This window comes from Tubulanus polymorphus, chromosome 4, assembly GCF_964204645.1.
Source record: "Tubulanus polymorphus chromosome 4, tnTubPoly1.2, whole genome shotgun sequence".
Taxonomy (NCBI): domain Eukaryota; kingdom Metazoa; phylum Nemertea; class Palaeonemertea; order Tubulaniformes; family Tubulanidae; genus Tubulanus; species Tubulanus polymorphus.
This window is the reverse complement of record NC_134028.1, coordinates 8,068,905-8,079,519: the sequence shown is the minus strand read 5'-3', so window position 1 is coordinate 8,079,519 and position 10,615 is coordinate 8,068,905. Positions and strand designations below refer to the sequence as shown.

Genomic DNA, 10,615 nt, shown 5'->3' with positions numbered 1-10,615 from the left:
GCATATAATTCAAAACAAATAAAAAATATTTTGATATAATAATTTCTAGACAAACCTGTAACGTTTCAGTTTCACAAAAAGTCAAACTCAAAATGTTGGTGTTCAATTATACTATTGGCAGCTTCATGTTTTCAAAGAGGACGAGAATTCAAACTTAACCTTAAGCTTAAACTTGTTCATAAAACTGAACTCGCGGTTAGAATCAGAGAAAATATTAGGCAACTTCGCCGAACTAAACGAAACCAAAAAAAAAAAATCGAGTTAATCTCTTTCTTTAGTCTTGAAACTAGACCCTGGGCTCTGGTGGTGACCCTGGTGATTTTGGAATATTGGCAAGATTATGTTATTCGAAGATGTGCGTACCAATAATCTCTGTCATGAATCTATCATTTTCTGAATTGAATTTGAACTTTCGTAAATGATGTCGTGAAATAATGTCTGTACGCGAAAAATGGTAAATGCTATGATCTCGATACAATACGCCGGGAGGTAACCCTACACCCCATCCCGTATATATGAGCCATATCTTACAAGCGATGGTTGAGAAAAAATCAGACGGACTCCCGGTCGAAGACGACGCGAACAAAAATGTCTGTGTATATATATTATATAAACAATTTTTGGGATCCGTGGATTTTCGGTGTCTCCGGTTGCTGGCAAATCAACCTAATCACCTCAAAGAAAAAACTTGTACACACACGCATCGTTATCTCGGCTGGCAAATTAATTCTTTTGATTTGAGATTCTTAGTGGAATCTTGCCGAAAACATGAAACGCCGGATCACGTTATCCGATTTGCCAATGCGCCGGGAATATTTAACGACGGCAACGCGATCCTCGACACCCCGCGCCGGATAATTAGATACCGAGAAAAATCAAACGCTTTGTAAAAACTGGTAACGAATGATTATTGAGGGAAATGCGTCGACGGTATTAGCTTCTGCCGACGAGCGCGAATTAATCCGCGTATACGCATCACAATAAACATCACAGATTTGCGTGACTTAGTTTTTCTTCGTTTTATCTTTTTTGATACGCGTTGTTTTGTAATAAGCGTCGTTTTATTGGCCTTTCGGGCTCCGGCTCGCCGCAGACGGCTGACTTGTACTGAAAGAATTCTTTTCTGAAACGATTTTCGATGTGATGTAATATTTCGAGAAATAACTACTCGTGTATTGAGAACATGTGATTAATTCCTCACCGAAATAGGAAAACACCGCGGTTTTCAGTATAACAATTATGAGGAGATTCCATGGCGCCCTGGGACCTCCGCGGCAATGAAAGCATCGTAAGGCGATAGCATGGATTTTAAAATGTTTTCGAGTCTACGGTGGTACAGAGATGCCAACTGTCCCTGATTGTCAGGGACACTCCCAGAAATTGCCGCACCGTCCCGCTAGGTTGTCTATGCTATCGAAAATCTATTGCTGCCCTGAAGCAATTTCTGATGTCCCTCTAAAAATTGTGTTAATTCTTTATTACAATATTCAAATGTTTTTGTTTTTCCATTGACTATTCACCCGATGCAGCTACTATACACTACAGTAACGAAAGCTCGTGCGTCAAATGAAATAGTTAACCTTTAAAGTACTACTCGTCTCCTGTATTTGACCCTGATGTAGTAAATGATAGGTTGACGGGTCTGGTGATAGATATGAAGGAGGTTACTTGTCTACCAGCTCGCCAATAATCGAATTTGGATTCATAACTCGAAAACGAATACAAATTGATACCAATGAGTCAAACTGTGGCCCCGAATATGAGAATGAAAAAAAATCACAAGATGTAATTCAGTTATTTTTCAAGATTAAAGATAACACTCGGCAAACACTTTTGAGAACGACTTTTCCTGAATGATGAGCGAAGCTCGAATTCAAAATTGAACATCTGAAGAACTGACTAATAACCTTCATTTAAGGACACTCTACTATCTACATGTCTATGTACAATACTTTATGTCGAAAATGGTTTACTCAAATAATGATTCTCCTGCTTTTGTAGTCATTTCTGGCGCCTCGGGCTTTTAAACCAACACCTCCGACAGACATCTAGGTTTGTTTTCCTCGGGGAAACGAGTGCGACGAAAAATCGATGCCATAATTTAATATTTGGAATAAATCCAATTGATATGAAAATAAAACGTATTTTGCGTGGTTTCGGGCGCCGTTCTTTTTTTCTGATGTACGTTGGGCGTTCAGTAACGTACGTGAATTGGGCGCGCAATATCCGCTCGATTTCTACAAACAGCGTTCATCAAAGCAACAAGATCGGTTACAACTCTGCCGGAGAAATTCGATGCTACACGTGTGCCTACTAGCTACAAACAAACTAGAGTCGTCAAACTGTTCTCATGTCTATATCTGCGTCTATTCGTGGCAGCCGAAAAACATTGCAATGAAGTTTCCAAAGAACATTCTAGTAGATAAATTGAATTAATACACGCGAGCGTATTTTGATCAATTTTTTCCACGTCGAATATAAATAAACGAATCAAAAAACCGCCTCCCCTACACTATTGAAACTGGGGTGGTCTATAGATCCACTTTTGCGGGTCGATGTCTCTATTTGAGTAGCGATGTTATTTTGAATTGAATTGAATTGATGTTTCCAATGTTTCGGTCAGGTGCGTGGGGTTTCACAAAATAATCATAAAATCGAAGTAAAGCAAATCAAGTCAATCAATCAATCAAACAAACAAAAGATGGAGTGAGTTAGATTGAACTTCAAATTTTACTCATAAACTGAACTGTGGATAGGGCCTACTTCGGGTACTTAGACGTGTTTTTCCGAATCTGAAGATACGCATTTTTTGAATTTTGACAACATAAACATGGTACTTGAAAATCACCCATTTAAAACAACATTCCAAGGATCGATAAAGGCATTCTATAATCATATCTAATGTTATTGTATTTCCCTGCGCCGGTATATGCGTAACATGATGATATAATGACATAAACGGCGGCCATTGTTCAACTGCGTTAAGTCTGTAATTTGAGGATGATGATAATGATGATGATATGACAGGACTTTTTATCTTTTTATATCCACGAACCTCTGCCTGAAGAAGTTTAGAATCGTATGGCAATTGTAATGGGCACTACCGGGAGTGGGTCGCACAGTCTCATATGTAGTCATAAAACAATGGGGTACTGTGGCAATGGAGGATTCCACTTATGGCAGGCGAAGATCCGCCAGGTTAACTAATGGTTATTCGGTTACCGCGCTTCAATTTCTTTTACATTTCAATTAAGTTCGAATCAACTTTTCTCATTAGTAAATCAATTTCCAGTAAAACTATACCATATACTAGTAACCTAAATGTCGCTCCGTGAAACGGGCCGTGTAAAGGAATTCTATTTTTCAAATGAGCTCCAGAGTTATAACTTATCTTTACATGTAATACTAAAGTTTCAAAATGTTCAATAACCTTTGCATAAAAAGAAAATTGATCTATTGTCTAAGAATTTTCCCTAGCTGTGTAGGCCCGTTAACAATTGATTCACTACCCCGCAATATTGCCATGCCAATTTCTTTTCGGCTAGAATCGAAGAAATCGATGTCGGAGCTATTTTATTTTCTATATCCTTCACGAAAATGATATAGATTGGCGCCCGCACGCGATTTCAAAAATCGCCGATTCTTATACAATTACAGAAATTACATTCGATCAGGGTTCATAGCTATAACCATAACTGATGCGGCAGAACGATTACGGGGGCTTGAAAAAAAACGTAGGAAACGAGGGAAGCATCAGTTGCCGTTTTGAAAAAAATGTCGACAATCGATCAATCAGAACACCGTTTCAAGCGCAAATTTTCGCAGTTTAATTCTTAAATAAGATGTCCGCAGGCTCGGAAGATACTTCCTAGATGACTTATAATGCGACAATAAAATAATATATTGTTTAATCTATATGAAATAGTGTTGCTGTAACAAAAGGTTTTTTACGGTCCCCTGGTTCGAAGCGAAATACGCTTTTATGATGTCGAATAGGATTTGTTTGGCTGCCGGGCTCAGAAGTTGCTGACAAAACTGAAAATTGAATCTTATGTACATGTATCTTATATAGTGCTGCTGGCACAAACACTACCACTACTTAAAATCAGATCATATTTGACATATCGCTTCATTGTTTGTGTTCCCCTTGTCACTCAATCCTATTAAAATGGAAGTTTTGCTCGAATCAAAGGGGAAACTTGGCTCTCGTCAATATTGCGTATAAAGTTTACTATAGTTTGTTATTCGCAAGTAAAACGAATATCGTACGGATAATGCATAGTATGGATTTTTGCCACTGTCAGAAAATCAAAATAATCTTCAGCGAATCGTTTCCATATGTATATTTATCTATATATGTGTGTTTGTATATGTGAAATAAATAAACAGAGATTTTCCCTATTTTTAACAAAATGTACAGGCCTTGCGTACATACGGAATATAGTTATGGTTCTCGATATCTTTTTCAAGTTTGGTTAACTTCTTATTGTTCAACTCGTCGAACTCTTCGCTGTTCTATATACTAATCAAGTATACCCCAAGAAAAAGGATGGTCAAAATCGGAGTATTGACGGAGATGATAAGGGAAGTGCCCCCCAGGTTGTCAGAGCTCTGAATCCAACAGTTACAAGTGACAGAATGAATCCATTGATGATATCGATGTCCGTTTTACAACCCGTTTTATGATCATTCATAATGGAGATGTTCCCAGTCGGAGCACCTGGGCAACAAAACTCACAAAACTGAAAAAATTGCGGAACATCTTCGATTTCTTTGGAAATCTGTATCGATGGCGTAAGTGCGCGTATTGACCAATCGCCGAGAATTGCGTTATTTTTCTGTATCTATAAAGGCAAAATTTCAAATACTACTTTTGATGTGATATATCTACGTGGCACGTAGGTCGGCTCTGTATATGGGTTTTCGATAAGCAATGATATTCCACTCGGCGAAATACAATTAAATAAGTAAGCGGTAAGTAGTTAATGGCATTGTAACAGCCGTATCAGGTAACTCGCCTCTGGCCAAGGCTTTTCCACCACCAAAGCCGAGTCGATAATTCCATTTTGGCAGATCAACAAACATCACTTCGATATGATTACGTAATCTCATGAATTGAAATGTGATCAAATTTCAGAGGCGCCAAACGAAGGAGCGCTCGGGCGTATATTTCAGTATCCGTGGACTTTTTTCCAAGTTGTTTATCGCCACGTTTGACTGTATATGTACTAAAGACAATGTGTCACGTTATACGCTAGCTCAACGCACACGATACAGGGAACACGGAACATATGAGACAGAAACATGTGTCCGAGCGTTTCCTTATGTCGTGTACGATAAGAGAAATGAGAAACACGGTTTCAGGAGCAATGTTTATACGATCAGACATGTTTGATTCCGTGTTTCAGTGTTCTTCTGCGTCGCGTGCGTTTGGGCTTGAAACAGCAGAAGACGGAAACACGTTTCCGAGCGTTTCCCTAGGTCGTGTGCGTTTATGAGAATTATGGTTTCAGGAACAATGTTTCCGTGATCTGATTTGATTCCGTGTTTCTGTGTTTCATCGCATCGTGTGCCTTGGGCTTCAGAATAGATTCACAAATAGAATACGTATCATCCAAATTTGTAATTTGCTATCATAACGAGCCTTAGTTATCTCCCCGATGGGAGCGAATGCAGAATAGTTCACATAGAAACCGTCCTCCTTATTAGGTAGAGCTTATGAAATTCTCAAAGAGAATTTAATGAAATGTGCAAGGAATAATCAAAGCATTATGAAACTTATTTACATTCGACGTGAGACTCGACTACCGTTCGAAATCATTTATCGCGACGAAACTGAAAATCAAATTTCCCACGTTTTCGTAATACCTGGCCCCGATATCATCAAACATCCTGCAAGCAGCTGCTGCCAGAGCAAACTCCCAAGAGCTTTCTAAATTCCATCCATTAGACCAAAAACACCATCTGATCGTCTGCCACGACTAAAAACCCCGGCTTACTTGCCATAATGCAATAATGTCTGCCAAATGGGATTATTTTATTATGGAACATAACCGAATCTAAACGCGGTAAATACAATTACGGAGGCTAGGTTCTTTCCACCTATGCCTGCACCATTTACGAAAACTGCCACTCAAACCCTGCCTCTGCTGCTTTGGTGTGTCATTAGCTGCGGGGTATAAGCATTTGTAGTGGAGTAAAACATCGTAAATATATCATAGACACACCTGATAAAGTTTTCACTGAAAATAGTTCAATTAGATAAAATTTGTGTCCTCAACGGGTCCCATCTGTCCCAAATATTTTAGTGACCAACGTAGTTGTCCGCGTGGCCTAATGGATAAGGCGTCTGACTTCGAATCAGAAGATTGCAGGTTCGAGTCCTGTCGCGGACGTTATTTATTTTTATCTAAAAATAACCGAGAAACCCTTCCTCACTATGATAAGCTATGATACTTATACGAAGGAAGATGCAACCTCAGCGCTAACAACGTCCCAGGATTGCACGACGAGAAACCGGGCAAATGTTGCATTCGTTAATCGAATCTCCGTGATGGACCAATACCTAATAAATTAACTTTCATCCGTATAAAATTACATTTACGATTGGAAATTAGTTTAGTAGCGATATGATCCCAAATATCGTGGGATACATTAATGTAATATGATTGAGTCATATAACAGCAAAGCGTGTAATGTTGTGTGCTCATTTTGTGGTTCGACCTTCACCAAGACGCTTCGATCATTTTTGGTCGATGAATAGAATAAAACTCAACAGTGTGGTAAATGAAATGAATATAGCGAATTCAAGCATCTTTTTGGGCAGTTGCTCAAAAGATAACCAGCGGTTGAATACCAAACTAACAATGAACTTTTAATTGTCACCATGTCGCCTATCCACTGGTTAGCTCTAACCAACTTTTGGCCAATCGGCCCAGAATAATCTTTTACACTTTCTAACTAAATCTGGAGCTGAAACGAATGCATAGCTTCATCGGCTGCTTGCATCAGTTTGCAGTAGAGGTACCTCCGACCCGAATTATGATCTACAACCATTGATCATGTTTAATACCATTAGAAATTGGTTTGCACGCGATTTTACGGGCGAATTAACCCATTAATGGTATTTGTGGGCTAATCGTGCGTTCGAGCAAGTACAAAGCAAATTGATGTCCAAGGACGACGTAAAGTGTCGTAAATGTGAGGATCACGAAACGTGTTGCTAGGCATTATAATACAAATCGAATCTGTTCATTGATTAATAAGAAATTAGAAACAATTTAATGACGTAATTAACTCGTAATGAAACGTGTATTCTGAGAATAAGGGTAAATTCGCCGCGCCAGACGCACCGGTCGCGTTGCTGAGGTCAAATTTAGCGTCGATTCGATACGGCGACGACACGGAAGCAGGTTTTAGCGGTTTACTTATATACTGGAAAATTCCGGCTACATTAGTTACGAGCTTCCTTCAGCATAATCGCATTTGGGTAATTACGGCATCTTATTCTTGAAGTTTACCGAAAAGTCGAAATGCGGGCGCCGAAATCGCGTTTACGGCGTCCCCGACAACATTAGCGGCGGCAACTGGAGTGTTCCCGTGGGTCAACGAGCAACGTCTCCGTAAAAGCCGGTTCTGTCCTTCCCACTTTGTGACTGGTACAGCGATTCGATTATGCCGCAAATATGATTAGACGTAATCTCCAGATAATTGAAACAAGAAAAATCAAGCAGTATTGTGTAAATGTAATTACACGGCGGCTCGGTTTATACGTTCGGTTATAATCGTATTTTGAAAGATTAACTTACACGCGGCGGTGATGGCGGAATTGCTCACTTCTCTGCCGCGTTCGAAAAAGATCAGAATTTAAGCGCATGAATTGAGACACGAATGTAAAAGCCGGTGCGCTCCTTGAGATTCACGCGTTAATGGAGCATGGTAAAAATGTTATAAACGTTGTCTAGTTCGGTTTTGGTCGTGATCATTCCCAAAAAAATGATGACGCGTATTTTTGATTTTCCCCTATGAGCCTGTGGCTAAGGTCTTTGGAGATCAATGGTCGATGACGTTTGCAACCTATTGAGTCGATTTTGAGTCGAAGATTTTGTCTGATTCGTTTTGATTTGGTTTGGTGTCCCTTACAAACCGACCACACCTGCCGGGGTCGAAACAGGGGGTTTGATTTTGAAATCGGAAATCGAAGGTACAGAAGTCGGTCTCACCTTAAAACGACAGGTCCTGATTGCATCCTATGGCCGGTCAGGGTGGCCATAACAGCGTCTCTATCCGCGCTTCGGGCAGGCTCAATCGGCACTTGATGTCACAGAGTCGATCACTCACTCCCTGTCGCTCTAGATGGTGCAGGAAAACCTCGTTTTTGCAACCCGTTATTTCAATCACGCCTCGCACGCGCCATCCATATTCGACCAGTTATGCGCACGCACAACATATGAGTCAAAACGTTACAAAATTCGATGGTTCTTTTTTACTCGACGAGAAGTTGTTCGTGGAAGCACAGGTTCCGTTCCGGAGAGCTTCAGGGTGACCACAATCCTTCCATATATAATTTATATTCCCTGTGTTTTCCCAATAAAAGCAGCAGGGCTTTCCCTGTGTTCTGAGGAACGGCAGTAGGAAAGATTTCGAGCCGAGTAGTAAGCTAGTAAATATTCCGACTTTCAGCAAATATTTAAGGGATTTAGAAATTCACCACATGAAACAAAACTTGTAACGTTCTTAAGGTCTTATTACAGGCATATGGAGACCATGAAACACAACTCGTCATGACATTACAGTGCCTTCGTTTAATTCACAGAACTAACACATGCATCCATCGATATCACGACTTCAACTGGCAAGAAGTTGTGGCGACTGCTTGAAATATGGAAGTATGGGCAACATAAAAACCATTTCCCTGTGTTTTCCAGAGTTTTCAATCAAATTCCCTGTGTTTGCTCTGAAAGGAATTGTTTCCCAGAATAGCGGTCACCCTGCAGGCTAATGGATGAGGCAGTCTGGGTCAAGCCGACCAATATGACCCGATACAGGCGCGAACTGGGATTATCTATATGTTAAAACTTAATTCATTTTTCTGGCTGCTCAACGAAATTAGACGCGGTTTATTCACCGAATATTTGTTAATTTACCCGCGGGACCTGACCTGGAATTGCTTGCGTCGTTCGCTGGGGATTTTTTGTCGTGAATAATGCAATTTTAACCGCCCGCATCTAATAATCGCGCTCGATTAGAACGACTGTATTTCATTTGCGCGGCCGCGTCGCGCAAATACGAACGATTAACTAAACAGAGCGCAAACAGACGAATTTCTGATGATAAATTCGATTGATTGAAGTGGATGATAACGTGATGAGATTAAACACGCGTGAATATGCGATATTAATGAAGTGTCGGTCAGGTCAGAGTGAAAACACCTTGCAAATCAACACTAGGCGCCCTTTACAATTAATACGATCAAATAAAATCTAATGAAAATAATGCAATGATATCACCGGTTTGATAGGTTTAGATATTTGTTTAATTATTGCACGATTTTCGGCTGCGTGATTGATGGGTTTTTATATTCGAAATCAATGGCGGTCGTGTTGATTGTTCGTTGTTATATTATTTCGAATTGGCAGAAAATGTAATGTTTTAGCTCGTATTATATTATTGAAACACGGATCATTCATGAATTTTTATCGTGCTCCGGATAAAATGCGATCAATGATGAAACGTAATTGCGGGTATACCGCAAGGTGTAGTGTCTTTTAGTTAAGCCCTCCGCACATGACGCAAGGAAACACGGAAACAGAGACGAAATTTCTTTTCATGGCCTTCTCATGTTTTTTTCTCTCTTCTTTTTCTTTTCAAGGGTGCTTGTCATAGCGGCCTTCTGGCCTTTGCTTGGCCCTCATAAGAAATCCATCTCAATTTTATTTTTGTTCTGTTTGGAACTATTCTTTTAACATGTTTTCTTATAAAAACAAATTGAAATTGAGAAACATGCCTTCGAGCTTTTTCCTGTGTCGTGTGCTTTTACGGGTTCTAGATATCGGGATCTTGCGCAACTTGCTACTTATATCATTTAGTTTTTGATGATAAGATACGTAGAGGAGCTGTGTTAAACGGATGTAGCATAAGTCAACGGGGCGAGGGGTACTTCCCTTTATTTGACGCACGAGCTATCGCCACACGACTGTATAGAAGTTTCATCACGTGAATGAGTGAAGTTCCCTCATTCACCTGATGAAGCGTCTATATACACTTGTAGCTTGTAGCGAACGCTCGTGCGGCTGACACAATAGTTAACCTATTAAGTACTACTCGTCTCGTTTGATGTAATTCTAAGATTTTGGCCTATTCTCCTACGTCACTGGGCCAGGCGATTGAAAAGAATAGGATTTATTCCATTCTGCAGGGGCGGATCCAGAAGGGGGGTTCTGAGGGTTCTGGAATACCGTCGAGCTTTGTCTGTGCCCCGGAGATGCCCTTAAAATCCATGGATTTGACGTAAAAGTGCCCTCGTCTGGCATTGATGATTTGGCGTAGTAAATGCCCCTGAAAACCACAAGTTTTATGTTAGGTGCCCTTTTTGCCGTGATTTGACATAGAAGGT

The 10,615-nt window shown here is 40.2% G+C and overlaps 1 non-coding gene across 1 annotated transcript; it reads left to right on the top strand.

Annotated features, from left to right (window-relative positions):
• Positions 1 to 6,322: 6,322 nt before the first annotated feature.
• Positions 6,323 to 6,395, top strand: Trnar-ucg (transfer RNA arginine (anticodon UCG)). Its single transcript has one exon. It is a non-coding gene; the product is annotated as a tRNA-Arg (tRNA).
• Positions 6,396 to 10,615: the final 4,220 nt, after the last annotated feature.